Source organism: Narcine bancroftii, chromosome 4, assembly GCF_036971445.1.
Source record: "Narcine bancroftii isolate sNarBan1 chromosome 4, sNarBan1.hap1, whole genome shotgun sequence".
Lineage (NCBI taxonomy): Eukaryota > Metazoa > Chordata > Chondrichthyes > Torpediniformes > Narcinidae > Narcine > Narcine bancroftii.
This window is the reverse complement of record NC_091472.1, coordinates 277,954,840-277,975,101: the sequence shown is the minus strand read 5'-3', so window position 1 is coordinate 277,975,101 and position 20,262 is coordinate 277,954,840. Positions and strand designations below refer to the sequence as shown.

At 40.9% G+C, this 20,262-nt stretch overlaps 1 protein-coding gene across 6 annotated transcripts in view; it reads left to right on the top strand.

Moving 5' to 3' along the window:
- The window catches only part of spopla (speckle type BTB/POZ protein like a), a 134,759-nt gene that overhangs the window by 13,328 nt on the left and 101,169 nt on the right, over window positions 1-20,262 (top strand). The gene's annotated exons all lie outside the window — the stretch shown is intronic.

The window sequence follows — 20,262 nt, the reverse complement described above, 5'->3', positions numbered from 1 at the left end:
TTGAGGATGGAGCAGAGACAACGCTGGTGGAAGCGTTCGAGGAGCCGTAGGTGATGCCGGTAGAGGACCCATGATTCGGAGCCGAACAGGAGTGTGGGTATGACAACGGCTCTGTATACGCTAATCTTTGTGAGGTTTTTCAGTTGGTTGTTTTTCCAGACTCTTTTGTGTAGTCTTCCAAAGGCGCTATTTGCCTTGGCGAGTCTGTTGTCTATCTCGTTGTCGATCCTTGCATCTGATGAAATGGTGCAGCCGAGATAGGTAAACTGGTTGACCGTTTTGAGTTTTGTGTGCCCGATGGAGATGTGGGGGGGGCTGGTAGTCATGGTGGGGAGCTGGCTGATGGAGGACCTCAGTTTATTAGAAATGTACATGGATGGATTAACATTCCAAATGAACATTAAATTTACTGAAATGACAGTTTGGAGCCTGAGTTCAGATCCCACTATGGCAATTAGGAATTTAAATCATTTAAGTAAGTGCTGGAATAAAAAGCGATCATCAGTAATGGTGACTGTTATTGCTGCTGGAAAAAGAACACCAGTTCATGAAGTTTTTTTTCTAAGAATACAGTCTAGTGGCCTGAGCTGATGTTCTCTGTGTCTCTAATCCTGCACAGTGATTTGCCATGATGTTTCTATAAGCATTTAAATAGTAATTAGATGTGCCAAAGGAATTGATTCTAAGGTGGATAGTGCACCTTCATTTTTAAATGGTGAAAAGTTGAAACTGAAAGTTCAAAGGACTTGCAAGTCCATATACATTCATTATTAAATATTGAGGAGAGGTACCAAAATTAATCTGATAATCAATGGAATTCTGGTCCTTTTTTACCCAGGACTAGTTAATGCTTTAGTTATTAAAAGGAGTGATTAAACAACTCTTTGTACATAAACTATGTGCAAAGTATGAAGTTCTGTCTACTTTCAGAATGAATAGAGACTTTTAAAAAGCCACTTTGTTCTGGGATATTTGCAGCATTTTTATACTATGCCTGCTGTCTAAAAAACACTGACACTGAGTGAGTCTGGTTGAGGGTATAAGTATACAAAATTATAATACAAGTAGGGTTTTTTCACTGGAGTTATGTGAGATAAAAATTAGAGGACATGGGTTAAGATTGAAGGGGGAAAAATGTAAAGGGAACATTAGGGGGAACCTTCAAACAGAGAATAGTGAAAGTATGGAATGAGCTGCCAGCTGAGCTGGTAAATATTGACACCAGTATGTAAGAAACATTTGGACATGAGGGTATGGAGGGATATGTACTGAGTGCAGGTCTGTGGGTCTAGGCAGAATAATAGTTTGGCACAGATTAGAGGGCCAAAAGGCCTGTTTCTGTCCTGTAGTAGTGTTTGGTTTTGTAGTTTCATAAGTAGATGCTGAGTACAAAAGTAGTCATGTTGTGTTGAACCTTTTTATGTAATGTCAGATGTGGCAAAGTTTGAGAATTGAAGTGTGGTGACTCGACTTGCAGAGTATTAAAATAGATAAGATATGAAACTCTTTGGCTCACCAATTTCACACTGATTGCCAAACTCCCACTTGAATTAATTCCATTTACGGTCATTTTAAGTTTATTATCACATGTACCAAGATAGTTATAGAGGTTGTTTTGAGCAGACCATTGGACATCTTATACATCATACAACAATTAAGGCATAGAGTTCAGTTGGTGTAGATGAAAGGCAACATAATTTTAATATTTTGTGCTTCATTCATTTGAGTTTGGCAGTAGGAAAGAAATTGTTCATGAAGCTGGTGCTATGTTATCTTGTACATGAATTTCCTTCTGATGGGAGTGTGGCTGGGATGGGATGAACCCTTTAATATGTTGGATGTTTTTCCAAGGCACCAGGAGTTGTAAATTGAGTCGTAGATGGGGAGAGCTGGGGAAGGGTGAGAAATGTGCAATGGCCTGAGCCACATGGTCACAGCCCTCTGCAATTTTATGCCATTTTGGGTGAAGGATTTCCCATACTGTACAATGATGCACCCTGATTGGTTGCTTTCATCAGTGTCCTTGTCGAAATTAAGTGACCTGATAAATTTCGTTGGGTTCCTGAGGAAGAGAGGTTAGAATTTTTGAATTTTTTTCCAAAATTTTTTCTCTCACATTTTGATCAACTCTCCCCAGATTTTTCTACATTCTGGGGGAATGTACTGTGGCCAGTTTATCTTTGTGAACATGTTTCAGTCATAGGAGGAAACTGGAGTAAATGTGCTGTCACCTAAAATGTGCAAACTCCACACAATCAGTATCCAAGGATAGGATTGAACCTGCATTACTGCAGCTCAAAAGCAGCATATTTACGAGCTTCACATATCTCCTAAGTTAGATGTTATGGTCCTAGAGAGGTTGCAGAAAATATATGGTAAAATAGTTTCAAGAGGAATTTCAAAGAAGCAAAGGTTATGGAGAAGAGATTTGCCATGGGTATCCAAGGTTATGATGAGCTTAGGTCAGGTAAAGATGACAAATAATGCAGATCCAAATGTGAAAAAGTATTAGTTTATACAAAGTACAGGATCAAAATTTTACTGCTTCCAAGGGTGGTGAAAGCCTTAAAGAATTGTATAGATATTTGAGAGAAAACTTGAGGCTGTAGGGAAGAAGAATGCCATGAGATTGCTCTTCTGGAAGCTAGCACAAATGGCATTTTCCACTGCTGTAACCACTCTGTGGCTCTATTTATTGCAATGCTTGAATGGTATCCTTTATTGGATAAACAGAAATTTCTCCCAAAATAATGGGAAGCCTGCAGCAAATGCATTTGGCCTCTATTGCAAAATCCTTTCTGTAACACTGACTCCATCCCTCTTCCTGGCAGTCAAATCTGAACCAGATAATTTGTGACACTGGCATTATACTTGAACTTCTGACCCCAGAGTTACGACCAGAGCTGATTATTTTCTGTTCATTTTTCACCAAGTGCAAAACTTTAAAAAAAAAGAGATAGGAAGAACATGTGAGGGGCAAGAGTAAGGACCATAATAGGCTAGGGATATGGGGGGGGGGTTGGTCTGGTCAGGAAAATGGAGGCCTATGTCAGGTATAGGCAATTTGCATCAAATAGAAATACATTCAAGTTTGAAATTGGAAGAGCTAAAAGGGGGTATGAGTTATCTCTGACAGAATCAGATAAAGGGAATCCTTTATATTAAGAGCAACAAGGTAACTGGAGAGAGACTGAGTCCTCTTCAGGATCAATGTATAGTAAGTTTACATTTATTGTCATATGTGCTGAGATGCAATGAAAAAGTTTGTTCTGTGTGCTCTCAGCAAGTTTATCTTAAGGAATAGCAGAATAAAGCACAATAGAGAACAGTGAGAGATTTAGTTCAAAAAGAGTAAGAGCTTCATTATTTTACTCATGTGTGGTTTGTTCAGTAGTCTTGTAATAGCTGGAAAGAAACTTTCCCTGAACCTGATTGTGCATGCTTTCATGCAAACCACCTTCCTGATGGGAGGAGCGAAAAGAGAGTGAGTCCTTTGATATGTAGGCTATTTTTTCAAGGAATTGGGGTGGGGGTGGGGGTGGCTGGTGTAGATGGAGTCAGTGGAGGAAAAGGATATTTGTTTGATGGTCTGACCTGCATTCACATTTCTCTTCAGTTTCTTGTGATCTTGGATGGAGCAGTTCCCATTCCACGTAGGATGTTCTCTGGTGCTTCTATAGAAATTGTTGGAGGGGATTGATGCTGGATACATGCAATTTTTTTGGGAGGAAGTAGTTGTTAATGCACCTTCTAAACTTGATCCAGCTCAGATTGTGGGAGAAAAATATTGCGGTCATGTTGGAGAAACTCAGCAGGTCACGCAGCATCCATGCAAAGTCAAAGATAACCAGCTTGTTGGGCCTGAGTTCTCAGTCAGGAATAATAAAAAAGGAGGGAAAGGAAGGGGAAGCGAGAGGAGCACAGGCTAATAGGTAAGAGATAATAAGTAGATACAGGTGGGAATGTTGAAGAGAAAGAAGCTGGTAAGAGGATAAAGGGCTAAAAAGGGGATCTCTGACAGGAGAAAGAAGGGAGGGAGGAGAATTCTGAGTTAGAGGAAAGGGGACAGAGGGCTCAGGAAAGAGTGAGACTGGGACAGAGAATTGGCTATGAGGCAGAAATGAGAATAAATGGAGCTTCATTTTATTAATTGGCTATGACAAATGCAGGAATCAGTGCCGGGGACTTTGCTACTTGCAGCTTATCAATGCTTTATTTGGCTGAGAGATCACATACAATATTTCAAAATTTGATGATACAAAACTAGGTGAGATTGTGAGTAGGGAGGAGGATGCAAGGAAGCTTCGTGTTGACATAGATGAGGCAAATGGAATATAATGTAGAAAAATGTGATGACATTCAGTGGGTATAAAAGTATTTTTAAATGGTGACTGATTAAGAAATGAGATTCCGTGCAAGTCGAAACCTTGGATGCAGCTGCAACACATAGTTATTAATATAAATGATTTGTTGCCTTTATAATTTGGACACATGGGTGTTTGTGATTTGGGCAGCGGAGGGTTGTGGGCGAGAAGGGTCTGTTACCGTGCTGCATCTCTTTATATAACTCATGCGAGAATTTAAATGCTGAAGTGGAGTTGTCTTTTAGTGATCCATAGGGTGCTATTGAGACCATTCACAGAATTTAGCTGCGGTATTGTTCTCCATGCAGAAATAAAAAAGAATACATTTACCATTCCCTGCAACAGTGATCTTCCAGACTGCTTCAAGAGGTGTTGGTTTAGTCCTACAAAGATAGGGTATGAGGCTTGAATTTTCTTGCTTAGAAAAATGAGGGAAGAGCTCTAAATTTTGCAAATTTCAATAATTCAAGTTTTTTGAGGTAGCTGTTTGCCAAGAATTTTGTGGTTTGTGCCCTGTTTGGTAATGTGTGGTTGTGGTTTACTACATGACAAGACACCCTCTTGAATGAAATTCTCATCGAGGATTTCACAAATGTATACAGCTTGTTGTATGTAGTGGACACACTGTACATATAAAATAAATGTTAACACTGATTTATATACATGCTTGCAGGATCCTGAAATACTCTTATTCTGTCATCCTTGAACTTGGCTCCATTTTAAGATTGGCAGTGGAGTGCTTTTGATTGCATTCTCCACCAATTTTAAGAAAATACAGTCAAATAAAAACAACTAGAGATAGTTAATTTTTTATAATGCTTGATTTGCATCAGACCTTTCCTACCATTCTGTCATATGATCTTTCTCTTTGGTAGAAGGTTGAGATTTTTGGAAGGGATTAAGGAAGCACTGCGCTGACCATTTTCGATACTCCTGACAATCTTACTCGCAAATGTAAGATTGCTGGAGAAGAAAATAGATTATCTGAGGCTGCATCTGAATCAAAGAGAACTGCAGGTCTGCTGTGCTCTCATGATTACAGAAACATGGCTCCAGGACTCTTTTCCAGACTCAGCGATCCAGCTTAATAGTTTTGTTTCCTCAGGGCAGACACAGACGCTGCTGCTTCTGGCAAGACCCAAGGAGGGGGACTGCATTTACATCAGTGAGAACTGGTGCACAAATGTCTTTGTGGTAAGGACCTTCTGCTTTGCAGAGATAAAATACCTGTTGGTGAAGGAGCTTTACAGTGCCATCTGTGAAGCCCATACATCCCATCCTGACAGTGCCATATGCCATAGTAGCTGGTGACTTCAACCATGCCAACCTGAAAACCGTCTTGCCTCTGTTTCAACAGCACGTTAACTTCTCCACCAAAGGATAGAACACCCTGGATCAGGTATACAACAACTTTCCTAGTATGTACAAGACTGTCCCTCACCCCAATCTTGGATACTCTGATCATGTGTCTGTCCTGCTAAGCCCGATATACAGACGTTTGGCAAAATGAACAAATCCAATTCGCAGGGAAATCAGGATGCATGTGGGGCTGGGGCATCGCTACAAGATTGCTTTGAAACCATGGGCTGGAGTTATTCCATGAAAATGGCCACTTGCAATGGTCATGTAAACATTGATGAATATACAAGTTCAAAGACTGGCTACATCCGCAAGTGCATTGAGGGTGTCATTGAGATCAAATGCTTCACAATCATGGCTAACCAGAAACCATAGTTGATTGCAGAGGTCAGGGCACTTCTAAGAGCTTGTGATGCTACTCTCAGGACAGGAGACAAGATGGAACTAAGATCAGCCAGGGCTGAACTTTCCTGTGCAATCTGGAAGGTGCAGCATGGGGACACACAGAAAATCCATTGACAGCTGTGTGATGCCAGTAATGTGAGGCCCATGTGGCAAGGGATCAAGACCATAAAAGAGCACAAGACAACCTTGCGAATCAAAGACAAAGATGCCTCTCTTCTGGACAGACAACATCTATGCACGGTTCAATGAGGAAAAGCAGGCTGATTCTGAAGAAAGCTCCCTGGATAGCTGAGGTGAAGAGACACCTACTCTAGGTGAACCCACACATGGCAGTAGGTCCAGACAACATACCTAATCAGGTACTGAAGGACTGTGCAGACGAACTGATGGAGATCTTTACAGACAGCTTCAATATGCCACTGCAGCAGTCTGTTGTCCCCACAGGTTCCAGGACAGCCACCGTCAACCCAGAGCTAAAAATGGCATGGCTTGATGACTACTGCCCCATGGCACTGACCTCTACCATTATGAAATGTTTACAAAATCTAGTGATTGAACACCTCCCAGAGACACTGGACCCCTTTCAATTTGCCTATGGACAAAAACATTCCACTGATGAAGTTACAGCCTTGTCCCTCCATTCTGTACTGGTGCATCTGGGGAATGACACCTTGTACGCCATGCTGCTGTTCATCAATTTCAGCTTGGCATTTAATACGATCATTTCCCAGAAGCTGGTGAAGAATATGTCCTTGTTGGGACTCAACACCCCTCTCTGTAACTTCAGATTCTGGACCCTAAGGGAAAGACCACAGCCTATAGAGGTCAACAGCAGAACATTGAGCACCATCATGTTAAGCACTGGAACATCTCAAGGCTGTGTGCTCTGCCCGTTCCTGTTTGCGTGACTGATCCATGACTGTAATGCCTGATCCAGCTCAAACAGAGTCACCCAGTTTGCAGGTGACAGACAATAGTTGGCCTCATCTGAAGCAATGATGATTTGCACTACAGAGATGAAAAATCTCATAATATGGTACGAGATTAACAACCAGAGTCTCAACATTGACAAGACAAAGGAGATGAACATGGACTTTAGGAGGACAAGGAATGACCACCCTTCTCTACACATTAATAACTTGGTAGTGTAGAGAGCACTTTACAAGTGACCTTTCCTGGACATGCATCTCTTCACTTGTCAGGAAGGCGCAACAGCTACTGCACTTGCTGAGAAGATGGAGTTAGAGGAGTTAGACAAGGCTACCAGCCACCATCCTGTTAACTTTCTACATGAGTTCTATCGAGCTCGTCCTGGCTGGCTGCATTACAATAGTTGCTGAAGATCATTGCTGTAGATCAAGCATATATATTGCTTGTCTGTGTGTTACGTCTGATTGAGGGTGATTGCATGTTTTAGCACCAAGGATCAGAGAACACTGTTTTATTGGGTTGTGCTTGTACAATCAGATGATAATAAACTTGATTTTGAGCTTGTACTATTGTGACTAAAATGAACCTGTAACTCTGGGATGGATATAATAGCATTGTTGAGAGTGGTTGGGGGACGGTTGGTGGGGCTCAAGAAAGCTGGGAGTTTACGCAGGGAGGTGGATACTTCGGAAGTTTATCTGCATGCATGCTTTCTTGAGTCCATATTTTAAAATTGCAAGGCTTGAGGCAGAAGTTCTCTCATGTAATTACTGATGTGTTATCACTTTGATATGCAATAGTATTTAAACTTTTTTGTATTTACTTTTTGATCAATGATTGTTAATTGACCAACTCCTAACTCTGTCATTAAGGTGTAAATTGATTTTGTGTGCAGTTGATGGTCCATTTATGGAACATGCCTAATTCTTGCCTGCCATCGATTTTTTTTTTGTGTGCAGGTAGCATAAAAGGGTACCACTAAGGCCCCCTTGTTTAGACCAATGAACCCCAAAATTAACATAATTTTTCATTGAAACATTTATAAAGCATCAGAATGCCTGAATAAACTAATTAAAATCTTAAATATATGAACAACCCAGAACCATGCAGGGAAACCAGCTTCATGATAATTGGCTTGGAAACTAGATGCATTTTTGCAAAAATTTGGTTAAATTTGTCAGAAAACATTTGATGGAGCGTGGGACCAACTTGCAAAACCACTGATAAGTAAATTATTGAAAAAAAAATGAGTGGAAGTTGAAATTTGAGGTCTTTATTTCTCATTGGATTAACAACATTTCCATTTGAATATGCAAGGGAAACTTATTAAAAATTTGACCTCTAGGCTTATTAAGATTGAACAGCAAATGCACAGCAATTTATTTATGCAATTTATTTGTTCCCTGGAGTGAAAATGAATCATTTTTCGGTGGGGGTGGAGGGGGAAAGATGCACAATAGAGACTGGTATTCCGGCATAGATCGAACGGAGTCACAAAACTTGTCCTTTTGGCCCACCATGTTTATAACGATCATGTACTTCTTTTCCCAAGCTGTTGTATTCTCTCACTCCCTTAAATGCTAGGCATAATTTATAGTGGCATATTACCTGACCACCCTGCATATCCTTTGTATGTGGGAGCAAGTGACTGTAAACTAAATAGAAAAAATTGTCACTGGGAGAACATGCAAACTTCAGGCAGCAATCAGCATTCTTGGAGTTTTGGGATGCGGTTCCACTCGCTGAGCTGCTATGCTACTCTTTCAGTGGACGGTTTTTATGCTAGTTTTAAAAGATTACACTTGCAATTTGAATATTAGCACAGTATGTCTGCATAATTTGATTAAATTGAGAGAACTGGGGAAATTGAGAAAATTTGCTGTGCTAGGATTTACAACATTGAGATCAGATCTGTGCTTGGTGAGAGATTGCACCAAAAAAAAGCTTAATATGATCAACATTTGACAAAATAACATTCCAGGAAATAGAGAAGTCTGGATTCTTGAAGATTTCTCTTCAAATGAAGTGAATTGGCTTTTCTGGAATGAGGTTGAGAACATGTTGAGTGGTGATGCAATGAGCAACAAAAACAGTATTTAGGAGGCATGCTAGGTACAGGTTTACATTTATGATCATTGCTGGATTCAAAATTGGAATCCATGTGAAATGACACTGGTGCATGGAAGAAAGACACCCAATGGAAGTGAATGGGTGGGGGTGAAGGGCAGCAAAAACATTGAAGGAGATGAAATGGCAATGAATTAAAATATATACCAAAATAATTGTCAAAAATCTGAAGGCAGAAAATGTTATGAACTCTGGTTAAACACCACTCATAAAGCGACAAAATGTATTTTTCTACCTTTATTATTTACAAAATATGGAAGACTACAATTATCAAATAAGTAAACCCTTCCTTGATAGTTTTGCCAAGAGTTATGTTTTAAAGAATTGCCATTAATGTGAATCTCGCAACAAGAAAAGTTTTGCTATGGAGAGGGACATGTCTTGCTGGGTTTGCTGTGGAGAAGGACTTGTCTCGTGACATAATAAGCCCTACCACTATCTACTACAAGTCAGAATCACAATGGCATTCTCTCTACTTCCCTGGTTGAGTAACTTGGCACGATGCAGGAGAGAGCAGCCAACATGATTTGGTATGAATCCTGCCATCTTAAATATTCCTTCCCTGTTTTGTAGCAGTTCTGATAAATGTGCAAAAGAGAGTCCCCTCAGAGTCACTGTGTGTCCATGGATTCACCTCCAGTGTTCCTGCAGACCCTGTAACCATGTGGAGTCCAGTCCAAACCATCAGCAGCCAAAGTTCCAGAACTGAACCTCTGCTCCTTGCATCCCAGTTTCTATACCTGGTACCCTTTCGGCCAGTCTGCATCCCAGTGTGAATCCCTTGACAGTAGTCACCAGCAGGCCACAGTCTGCATGGGTTCCTCACCTTAAGTCGCCCACAGCCTGCTGCCTGTGTGTACTTCAGCCTCAGAGCCCCTCATTGGTCCAGTTCAGTGGTCACTGTGTTACTGTCCTGTGGGACATCTCCTTTGGGCTCCTTTGCTTCTCCTCAAACTGTGTGGGTTGGAGGGTGGGGGAGAGTGGTGGTCTCCTTGTTTTCTGGTACCCTCTGCTTCCCTGGACCCCTCGTGGCTGCTGTCAATCATAGGTACCACCATCTTGGGCGCAGACCCCATGGTTGAGGTATTTTTTAAATAAAACCACTGTCAGCTCTATTTACAGGCCGTTTATAGCCTGTACAGAGATGACACCTGTTGGACAGGACGGTTGTATCCCGCAGGAGGGCTGTGACTCCACTCTTTCCTGGACCTGTAGCTATGCTGCTGTTACAGCTGCTCCAGCAGCGCCTCCATTTTTTTTCTAGGACCAGTATAAGTAATGTCAAACACATTTATTGCTTTGCAAAGCCTGGGTGCATCATTGCAGCAAGAGGCACTGCAAAGAAGCTAGTCCTGCCTCAAGGGGCGTATCTTCTTGCCTCCAAGATACAGCGATATTTGTACCTACTGAGTACATGACAGACACTTTATTTTTCAGTTCTTACAGTTGCATTGTTGTAACACAATTTCTGCTATAACAAGATATTTCACTGTAATTAACCCAACACAAAATACTTTTTGTCTTTAATCAATCAATTAGTAACTTTCACCCGGCATACTGGCATGACCTCCGAGCATTTGCTGATGCCTTTATAAAATGTATTCGACTATTGAATGTGGATTATAAATATTGATATTTTTGGCATGCTGATTGTTGACTTCCATGTATCTTGAGAGTGTGAGAAAATTGGCTTGCTATATTGCAATGCATGTGCATTTGTTTAATGTTACTAATCTAATCCTTGAAGAGTGAAGAGAATATGAACCAAAAATACTTTGCATTTTTTAAAATGCCTTGAACTTGGAGCACACCAAAGCACTTCACTGTCAGCTAATTATATTTGAAAGTGAATAGTTTGGGAAATGACCACAGCAGTTGATGAATTGCAGCCTGGTATTAACCATACTGTAAAGTTGAATGTTATTGGTTAATTAATAAATATTTGCAAGGACATCATAATTAATATCTTTGGTCTCCCTTCAAGCATGTGGAATTCAGTCTGTTTGTTTGTTGCAAGCAATGGTGTTTGAGTAGAGGTCACTAGGATTTGGTAGATAAGATAATTAGAAATACATGAATGGGGTAGCTGACATGATCGACAGTAAGATATGGGGAACCTATAAACAATGATAAGAATAAGAAAGCACATAGCAAATGGAAAATATTTTGGTTTTTGCTAGGGTGGAAAGGACTCAATAGTTACTAGGTTACAGGAAAATGGAAATGGATGAATTGTGGGATCTCTAAGGGACTATGTCTTGGGGCCAAGGAAACCAGAGAGACTTAAGGAGCAGAGGTAGAGAGCCAAAGAAGGTGGAAGGAAGGTGGGAATTACATAGGAGAGGGATGGGATGGGGTGGGGTGGGGAAGATGTCTGAGCATTATTGCATGTTTGGCCAAAGAGTGTCCATCCTCTAGTTGATATGGTCTACATTGCCATTGGACCAAGATGCTTGCCTCCAAGTCTCTTTGGCTGGTGGAATTGTATGTAATATGTTAAAGGCACTTGGACACAGCATCTTCCAGTTCTTAAAACTGGAGTATTCATCTCATTCTTAGTTTTGAGGGGCAGCCTAAGAAGAAAAAAAAACATTTGAGTCTGGAACCTATTTAGGTCAATATGAAGGAGATGCTGGAACCTTTGTATGCATTTCAGTCTGTGCGTGACATTCTGAACTTTGGATCATGTTATTTGATTGTCTCTTATTTATATCAAATGCAGGTTTGGTCAGATTCTTGAATCTTCTGGAGGAAAGGCATCCCTCCTCTTTCCCCCTCCATAGGTTTAATTTGACTTGGTCATTGCCAGCGTGACAACAGCATTTACCCCAGCCTCTGTGCTTTCACAACTACTTTCATATATCTGAGTTCACAGTCATGGAGAAATTTGGCCAGTGCTTATGTTACCAAAACTACCCCTTCTCACATACTCATTCCTCCCTCCCTGGCAGCTTTGGGAACACAAGGATTTGTGCTCGTAAGCAGTCACCATTTTAAAACAAATGTTTGAGCAAGTTGTCATTGTTAATTCTGAATTAATAAAGTTGTTTCTTAAAATGATCCACAGGGTAGCTATGATTGTATGAATGTTCATTATTCAAAATCTTTTTTGTATATTCAGAATATACATGTATTCTCTGATCAGCTGTTATTCATTTTCCGGTTCTTGTCTTGGCATACAAGCTTCAATTCAAATCTTTTATGAACTTGTTGCTAACTAGCCCAAAATGTAATTGCAAATGTAAGTATTGAATATTTGAAAAATACCTGGCAACTTGTTGCTTGATGCAGAGGACAAACAGTCCTCAAAAATGGTAATCATGTGTGAATGTGGATTTGGGCAGCTTGCCTATGTTTAGGTCTGATGTACTGATAAGCACAACTATTAACAATATGGACAGTAAGTGGTGAAAAATTGCCCTAAAATAAGCCAATTGCCCTAAAATAAGCCAAGGTTATAACCACAAGATGCTCCCTCTTTTTGAAATGGGATGAGATAGATTTTCTTGAATTGCCTACAAATGTTGATCAAATATAATAAATGAAAGCTCAGCATGGGCATTTACTATACCGTATTGTATTTTTCTTTGGTAAAAATCACAGTGGGGCTATTAGCATTCATCATTTTGAAGGAGTATTGTGACTGTATGAAAATATGTTTTTGGGAGATAAATTGGGGAATGTTTGTTAGTGCAGGTCACATACAAACACTTTAAAATAGATCTTATTTAAAATACTGGAGCTCTGCTAAATGCTAGACATGTCAGGGCCCCAGAGCCTTGACAAAAGCTTTGGAGAGTGCTTAAGAGACTTCACTAATGGATTGTTGTTTACAAAAAGGCAACAGATAAAAGAACTTGTCAGAGCTGCATAGTGTCTGGAGGGGGACTTGCTGTTCTAAGAGGGTCATGTTGTTTTGCAAGCAGAAAGAGTCAAACAGGTGTGCGTGTGTGTGAGAGAGAGAGAGAGATCAGTTCTACCGTTTTACAGTCAGCAGCAGTAACTGAAACTGGAAAAGGACAAGCTGGCAAGCTTGTGGAAAACCCCATTTGAAAGACTGGTTGTGTGTGCTTAGTTCAGCCTGGTCAAAGCCCTTGTCGTTAATGAAAGATGAGATAACTGGCTGTCTAATGTTTCACTTGTATAAGTGAAACAAAAGGGAACTCTGGTGACCTGAAAGAAAGTGGTTATCATCTGGAGAACCCTGAGGGGGCAAGTTTCTTCAGGAAGACACTGAAGTGGCTGATTAAAGGAATTAGTTGTGGGTGTCAGCATACAACAAATCTCTCTGAAAACAGACAAAAACCTTCCTGAGCAGTAACCATTTACCTTTCAAGCACCAAAGCCTGATGAACTTTATAAATGTTAAATTCCGTGCACAGTATAAGAATTGCCTGCAATCAGTGAACTTTGAGGAATGAGAAGTGAGATTGGACTGTGAATCAAAGAACTTTTCTGAACTGACTCACACATGGCATACATATGTGCTTAGAATTAGAAGGGGGTTAAGTTAGGTTAGGTAAGTCAATAGTGATAAGTTAAAGTGTGATTCTGTTTTCATGTTTAAAGATAAAAGCAACTTTTGTTTAAGTAACCATTTGTCTTGGTGAATATCTATTGCTGCTGGGTTTTGTTGTCCTCTGGGCTCATCATATTTTATATGACAGCAGCTTTTGGCATCTGTTTCTAACATTAGATGTAAAAATTTGTAGATTTCTAATTGAGCTCACATGGCTGCTAAAGAAACTTTGTAACATTATTAATAGATGAAGATGTTACACATTCATGGTGGATATTTTGTGCTGAAATAATTTTAACATTTGAATAAGAATAATTTTTGTATTTCAGTTTGAATTTTCTGTCAAACACCTCTTGGTGCTACCAATTTGCATGTGTTGTCTCATTAGCCCCTTTCACACTTGTGTCCCACTAAATTGGCTGTTTAGTATACATTTGACCACTTCTAAAGGGGTCACTGAAAGGTTTCACACTTGCAAGGAGCAATCCCTGGGGGTTCAGACTGTTCTACTTTCTACCAGTGACATCATGATGCATTGAGTGATGGTGGACCTGGCCTAAGTCCTGATCAATATATTATGATCTTGTATTTGAACAAAATTAAACATGCCTAATTATTACATAATTAAGCTTTACGTCCAGCACAGTTTGAGCCCTTTAGCCCTGTTGTGGTGCTGATCTATATAAACCTTTATAAAGGATCGTGGGAAAGGGCTAGCAATAAATAGCAATAGTGAACTATTTTTAAATGGGTGGGAAATTTGGTAGTGCTATAACGCTCAATTTATATTCCGTGGAAAAGTTGGTAGTGCTATAGTGCACAATTTATGTGGCATGGGAAAGTTGGTAGCGCTGTTGCATACAATTTATAAATAATATGGGGAAAAAGCAATGGTGGACTTGCCCTCCCAGAATTCCATATGCTAAAGAAAGGGCTGTATGCCCGGAGCATTCATGGAAGGGTTTCTCTGCCACACGGCATTCTGAGAAGTCAGGTCTGCCATTGCTTTTTCCCCACTATAAATAGTGCGCTATAGCGCTACCAATTTCCCCACGCTGTTTAAAATTGTCTGCTATTGCTATTTGTCGTCTCTCTTGCTCTCTTTCTGTGCAACTTTCCCATGGCAAAGTTCATACCTTCATTTTAATCTTCCTTCACGTTCCTCTTTCAACGCAAAAAAAACTAGGGTCATTTCAATCCCACAATACAATTACCCGTTTCATACTTGCCTGATTACAATGCCGGCATCTGCAGACACCAGGGATTGTACTAGGGGTTGAGGCCATCTATTTCATGCTGGCGTTGAGCTGATTTTACTTTCACACTAGGCACCTTAAAGGCCGATTGGCGGTTAATTCCTGGGATCAAATGTAAGTGTGAAAGGGGCTATTGTTTCAGATCTTTTTTTAGAGATCAAGAAAGAGGTGATGTTGGTCTTCTGAGAAGCATTAAGATGCTCAAATCCCCTGAGCCTTACGTGATTACATCCCCTCTTATTGAAAGAGGCAAGTGAAAAGATTGGTAGTGCCTTAACAAAGTTCTTTGGGACCTCTAATGAGGATAGTGTACTGGAGTATGGCTGATGTTGTATCTTTTCCAAGGGCTGGGGGTGGTGGTGGTGGTGGTGGGTGGGGAGATAATCCAGGAGATGATAAGCCAGTAAGCCTCATATTAGTGTTAGGAAATCTATTGGAAAAGATGGATAGGATTTAGGCACATTTGGTACACAGTGGTCAGATTATGAACATTCAACATGGCTTTGTGAGATGCAGATCAATCTTACCAATTTATTATGATTTTGAAGGGGTGACAAAGATGGATGAAGACTGTAGGGATATTGTTAAACACCTTACTAATTCCATGTAAACAAAGTCTCTCATGGCTGATTCAGAAAGTGCAGATGCATGGGTTGGTAGTTTGGATAGTAGTAGTAGATGACTTATTTGGGCTGAAGGCCTGTAACATGGAGTTTTGCAGGAGTCTGAGTTGTGATCCCTGTTGTTGTGAGATTGATCACAAGCTGCAAAGATTGATGTAGTTGTGGGCCATGTAGAGGGCCATGAGCAGGCTATAGATCACATCGATATTGGCAGAGAACTGACAGATGTAGTTTAATCCTGACAAATGCAAGGCATTGTCCTTTGAGAGGTCAAATAATAGGAGGATGTATGCAGTTAATGGTAAGGGTCTTAAAGTATTCATGTACAGAGGAATCTGGAAGTCCAGGTCCATAGGTCAATGAAAGAGGCTAAACAAGTAGATAAAGTGGTAAGTAAGACATTTGACATGCTTGGCATCATTAAGTGGGGGTGGGGGTGGAAATGTGTATTAAATCAAGGAGGAGGATATGTTGTAGATTGTGGCAGTCCACCACCCCAGAGATTGAGCTGGCACATCGTGCGGTAGTAAACAGTGCATAACACACTGCAACATGTCCCTTAACATAGCTAACCAGTGCAGTCAAAAGTTGGAGCAGTACAAGACCAGCAGCCCTAAAATGGTACTGGCTAAGTTGCCCAGCTAACAGATCATTAACAGGATGGGGAAGAAGGGTATTCACGTGCAATAATGTTCCCACCTGCTATTATACAGCTGATGTCAGCCAATCAAACAAATGGCGAGAATCCCAACTGTATAAGAGGAGCCTTTCTAGCCTCAATCAATCTTAGAGCTTAACCTCCCACACTGCGAGTGTGTGTTTCTTTGTAGCAGTCAGCTACAATTGGTGACCCTGACTGTTTAGACGGCATCTAAACCCAGCGATGGATAGCGAAGCAGCAAGCAGCACAGTCGGCCTCAAGCTCCTGACCTTCTGGGCAGTTTGACCTGGCATGTGGTTTGACCAGACTGAGGCTCAGTTCCAGATTCGGGGCATCGCATTTGAATCTACACAGTACTACCACATGGTCAGCACCCTGATCCAGAGACTGCAGACTGAGTGGCCAACTTCATCCACAGGCCACCATTGGAAGGCACTTACACTGCCTTCAAAGAGCTATTAACGGAGACCTTCAGTCTCTTGCAGTGAGACAGAGGGGCACGGCTGCTCCACCTGGATGGGCTAGGGGACAGATTCCAATCAGTGCTCATGAACAAAATGCTGGCCCTCCTGGGAGACCACGAGCCCTGCATCATGTTCAAGCAGGCGTTCTTGGACCAGCAACCTCTGGAAAGTCACAGCACAGGTAGATATTCTGTGTAAGTTGAAACAGAAGTGCTCGGCTACCGTAGGGCTCGTCATAAAGTCTTGCAACCTGACCAAGGCAGGACCTGGAAAGGACCGGCAGGGACGGGTCCAAGGACAGATGGTTCTTCTACCACCAAAGATGGAGCTCTGAGGCCCGTCAATGGCAGTTGCCCTGCAAGTTCCAGGGAAATGACAAGGCCAGCCGTCGCCGATGGCCACGGGGACTGGCCATCGAGAGAGCCTCCTGTACGTATGAGATCGCCTTTCCAGTAGATGATTCTTGGTGGATACAGGAGCAGAAGTCAGTATGATGTCCGCTACAGGACACTAGATGCAGGCAAGTGGGCACCGTGTTGATGACTGCCAACAACAACAGCATATGGACTTGTAGCATGTGGAGGGTCGAGCTGCAGTTTGGAAGCAGTCACTTCTTGTGGGAGTTCACGCTGGTCGCAGTGGACAGCCACTCCTCAGAGCGGACTTCCTGCGGGACCATGGCCTCCTAGTAGACCTCAAGGGCAAGAGACTTGTGCACGTGAAGACATTCCAGACCTTTGCACTGAGGGGCGCCCGGCTCCCGCACTGCACCTGGACTCCGTCCACAGCTCGGATGATGAAATCTCCAAGGTGCTGGCTAAGTTTCCGGGAATCCTTTCCCCTCAGTTCATGGTGGAGGTGCCCCGACATGGCATCAGGTATCATATCCTTGGGGGGGGGGGCGTGTAAGATGGCGTAGAAGAAAGATGTGTATTCTACCTTTCCCCAGCTGGATCATTAAATACCCGGTTTTTAAAAAGCATAAAAGTGGTTAAAAATAAGATTTACAGTTGTTTAAATAACAGTGATTTATGATTGCATGCAATGTAGAAAAAATTTAAACCTCAGCTTCAGAAAAAACTACAATATAAAAGTGCGGAAGAATTGAGGGCTACCTGCATAGCTGAATTCACAGAGTCGTTGTTGGGAGTCTCCAAGCCTCAGAGGACTCCAGCCCGTTAGAGTCTGACTCCAGCGCCGACTGATCCTGCCTCTGCAAGATGGCGCCGACGCATTGGTGAGCTCGGCAGTTGCCAACCTGCATTCCCGTGAAGTTGTGCGCATGGGCGGCATGGCTGATAAGGGGACCCGTGACCTCGCTGGGCGGCCCAGTGGCACGCAGTGTAGCGTCAGTGGACGCTCCTGCACATCCGATGGCTTTGCCTGGCCTGCGTGGGGCATCACAGATCCGAAAACTGCTGGAGAAAGTGTGGGCTATGGGGGAGCCTGAACACCGGCGTCCCAAAGAGGTCGGGGTGCCGGCGTTGGGTGTCCAGATCCGCAGCCGTTTGGCCAAAGGACCTACGATAACTGAGGAAGAAGAGGAACTTACCTTATTGGAATTCATCCAGGAGGAGGAGCTTGCAGTTAAAGGAGGTGGATCTCAAAAAGTGGAAGTGGAATCTGGACTGGATTCAGTGTTTACTGTTTTGGAAAGGATTGCTTGTCAAATGCATAACATGTCAAAAGAAATATTAACTTAAGAGAATCAAGAATTTATGGAGATGAAAATAAAAATGAATACCTTGTGTGATGAAATGTCAACTGTGAAACAGGAAATTACTGTAGTTAAAAGTGATATTAATATATGTATAAAATCAGTTGATACTGTACAAGATAATTTTAAGAAAATTAAAACAACCTTCTTTCTCTGAGTGTCAAACTTAGGTAGAATGTAATAGAGAAAAAATGGAAGAAGTTGAAGCTTCTTTTGTAGATTGGGGGATTCAAAAAAGAGATTTAATGAAGAAGATTGATTCGTTGGAAAATCAAAGTCGAAGGAATAATGTGAAAATAGTTGGTCTCCCAGAGGACATTGAAGGTGCTGACCCTATAATTTTTTTTAAACATTGGATCCCAGAGGTGCTGGGTAAAGAGCTTTGTCCTGAAGGTTTGAAACTGGATAGGTCTCACAGAGCTCTGAGAAGAAAACCACTTCCAGGACAAACACTGAGAACAGTCTTGGTTCGTTGTTTAAAATATCAAGATAGAGAAATTATTTTACGTATGGCAGTGCAGAACACACGGCAGAATCGGTCTACATTAATGATTCAAAATAACTTTTTTTTAATGTCGATTTGAGCCAAGAGGTTATTAGAAGACGATGAGAATTTAATACGGCCAAAGATGTTTTGTGGCGAAAAGGCTACAAGTTTGCTCTTCATTATCCTGCAATTTTGAAGGTTTTCTATGGAAATTTTTTATCTCAATTTTTTGAGAATGATCATAATGCTTTGATTTTTGCTAATTCTTTGCCGGAATTGTGAAGAAATGGATGTTCTCCTCCGTTGTTTCCTAAGAGAAGGGTAAATGGAAATGGACATGAGAATGGAAAGAAAAAAGTGTTGACACAAAGTCTTCTTGATGTTGAAGATCCGGAACAATCATTGGGCTTGGAATCATTCGGTTGAATATGTGGACTATATTCTATTGTGTTTGATTAAATAATAAAAATGTGTCTGGCTGGTGGGGGGGGGGGTGGGGGGGTGGATGACACTGAAAACTTTGATAGTCATCTGCCGCTAGTGGGTTTACCGCACCCAGATTTTTAGAGTATTACTACCTATGGGTGTTTTTTTTTGTATTTTTCTTTTCTTTTATTTATTTATTTTTTGAGGTGCTTTTTTTTCTTGGAGGAATTATAGAGGGGAGCATTATTTTATAGTGTGTAAATATATTAGTAGTTTAAAAAGATGTCTAAATTGAATTTTGCTACTTTTTATGTTCAGGTGTTAAATAATCCAATTAAGAGAAAGAGATATTGGCTTATATAATAAAAATGAAAATTGATATTGCTTTTTTACAAGAAACACATTTGATTGAAAAAGAACATTTGAAATTGAAAAGAGATTGGGCTCGACATGTTTTTTCTTTTAATTCTAAGGCAAGAGGAGTAGTGCTTTTGATTCATAAGAATTTACCATTTGAATTGGAATCTTCAGAGGGGTATGCTGATAGAGTATTAAGAGTGAACTGTAAAATTTTTGCTGAATCTTTATGCCCCTAATATAGATGATGAGCGGTTTATTTCAGAAGCTTTTTTATTATTAACTCAAACTAATGAAAATGTTTTAGTTGGTGGTGATTTTAATTGTGTACTCAACCCTTTATTGGACAGAAATCCAAAAAGTATAAGGAAATCAAAGATGGCAACACAAATTAATGCGTTAATGAAAAATTTAAATTTGGTGGATATTTGGAGAAAAGTTAATCCTACAGACAAAGATTTCTCTTTTTATTCTTCAAGATATGATTTATTTTTGGTATCAGCATATTTACAAGTTAGAGTACTGCGAGCTGAATATAAAAGTAGAGTTATATCAGATCATTCATTA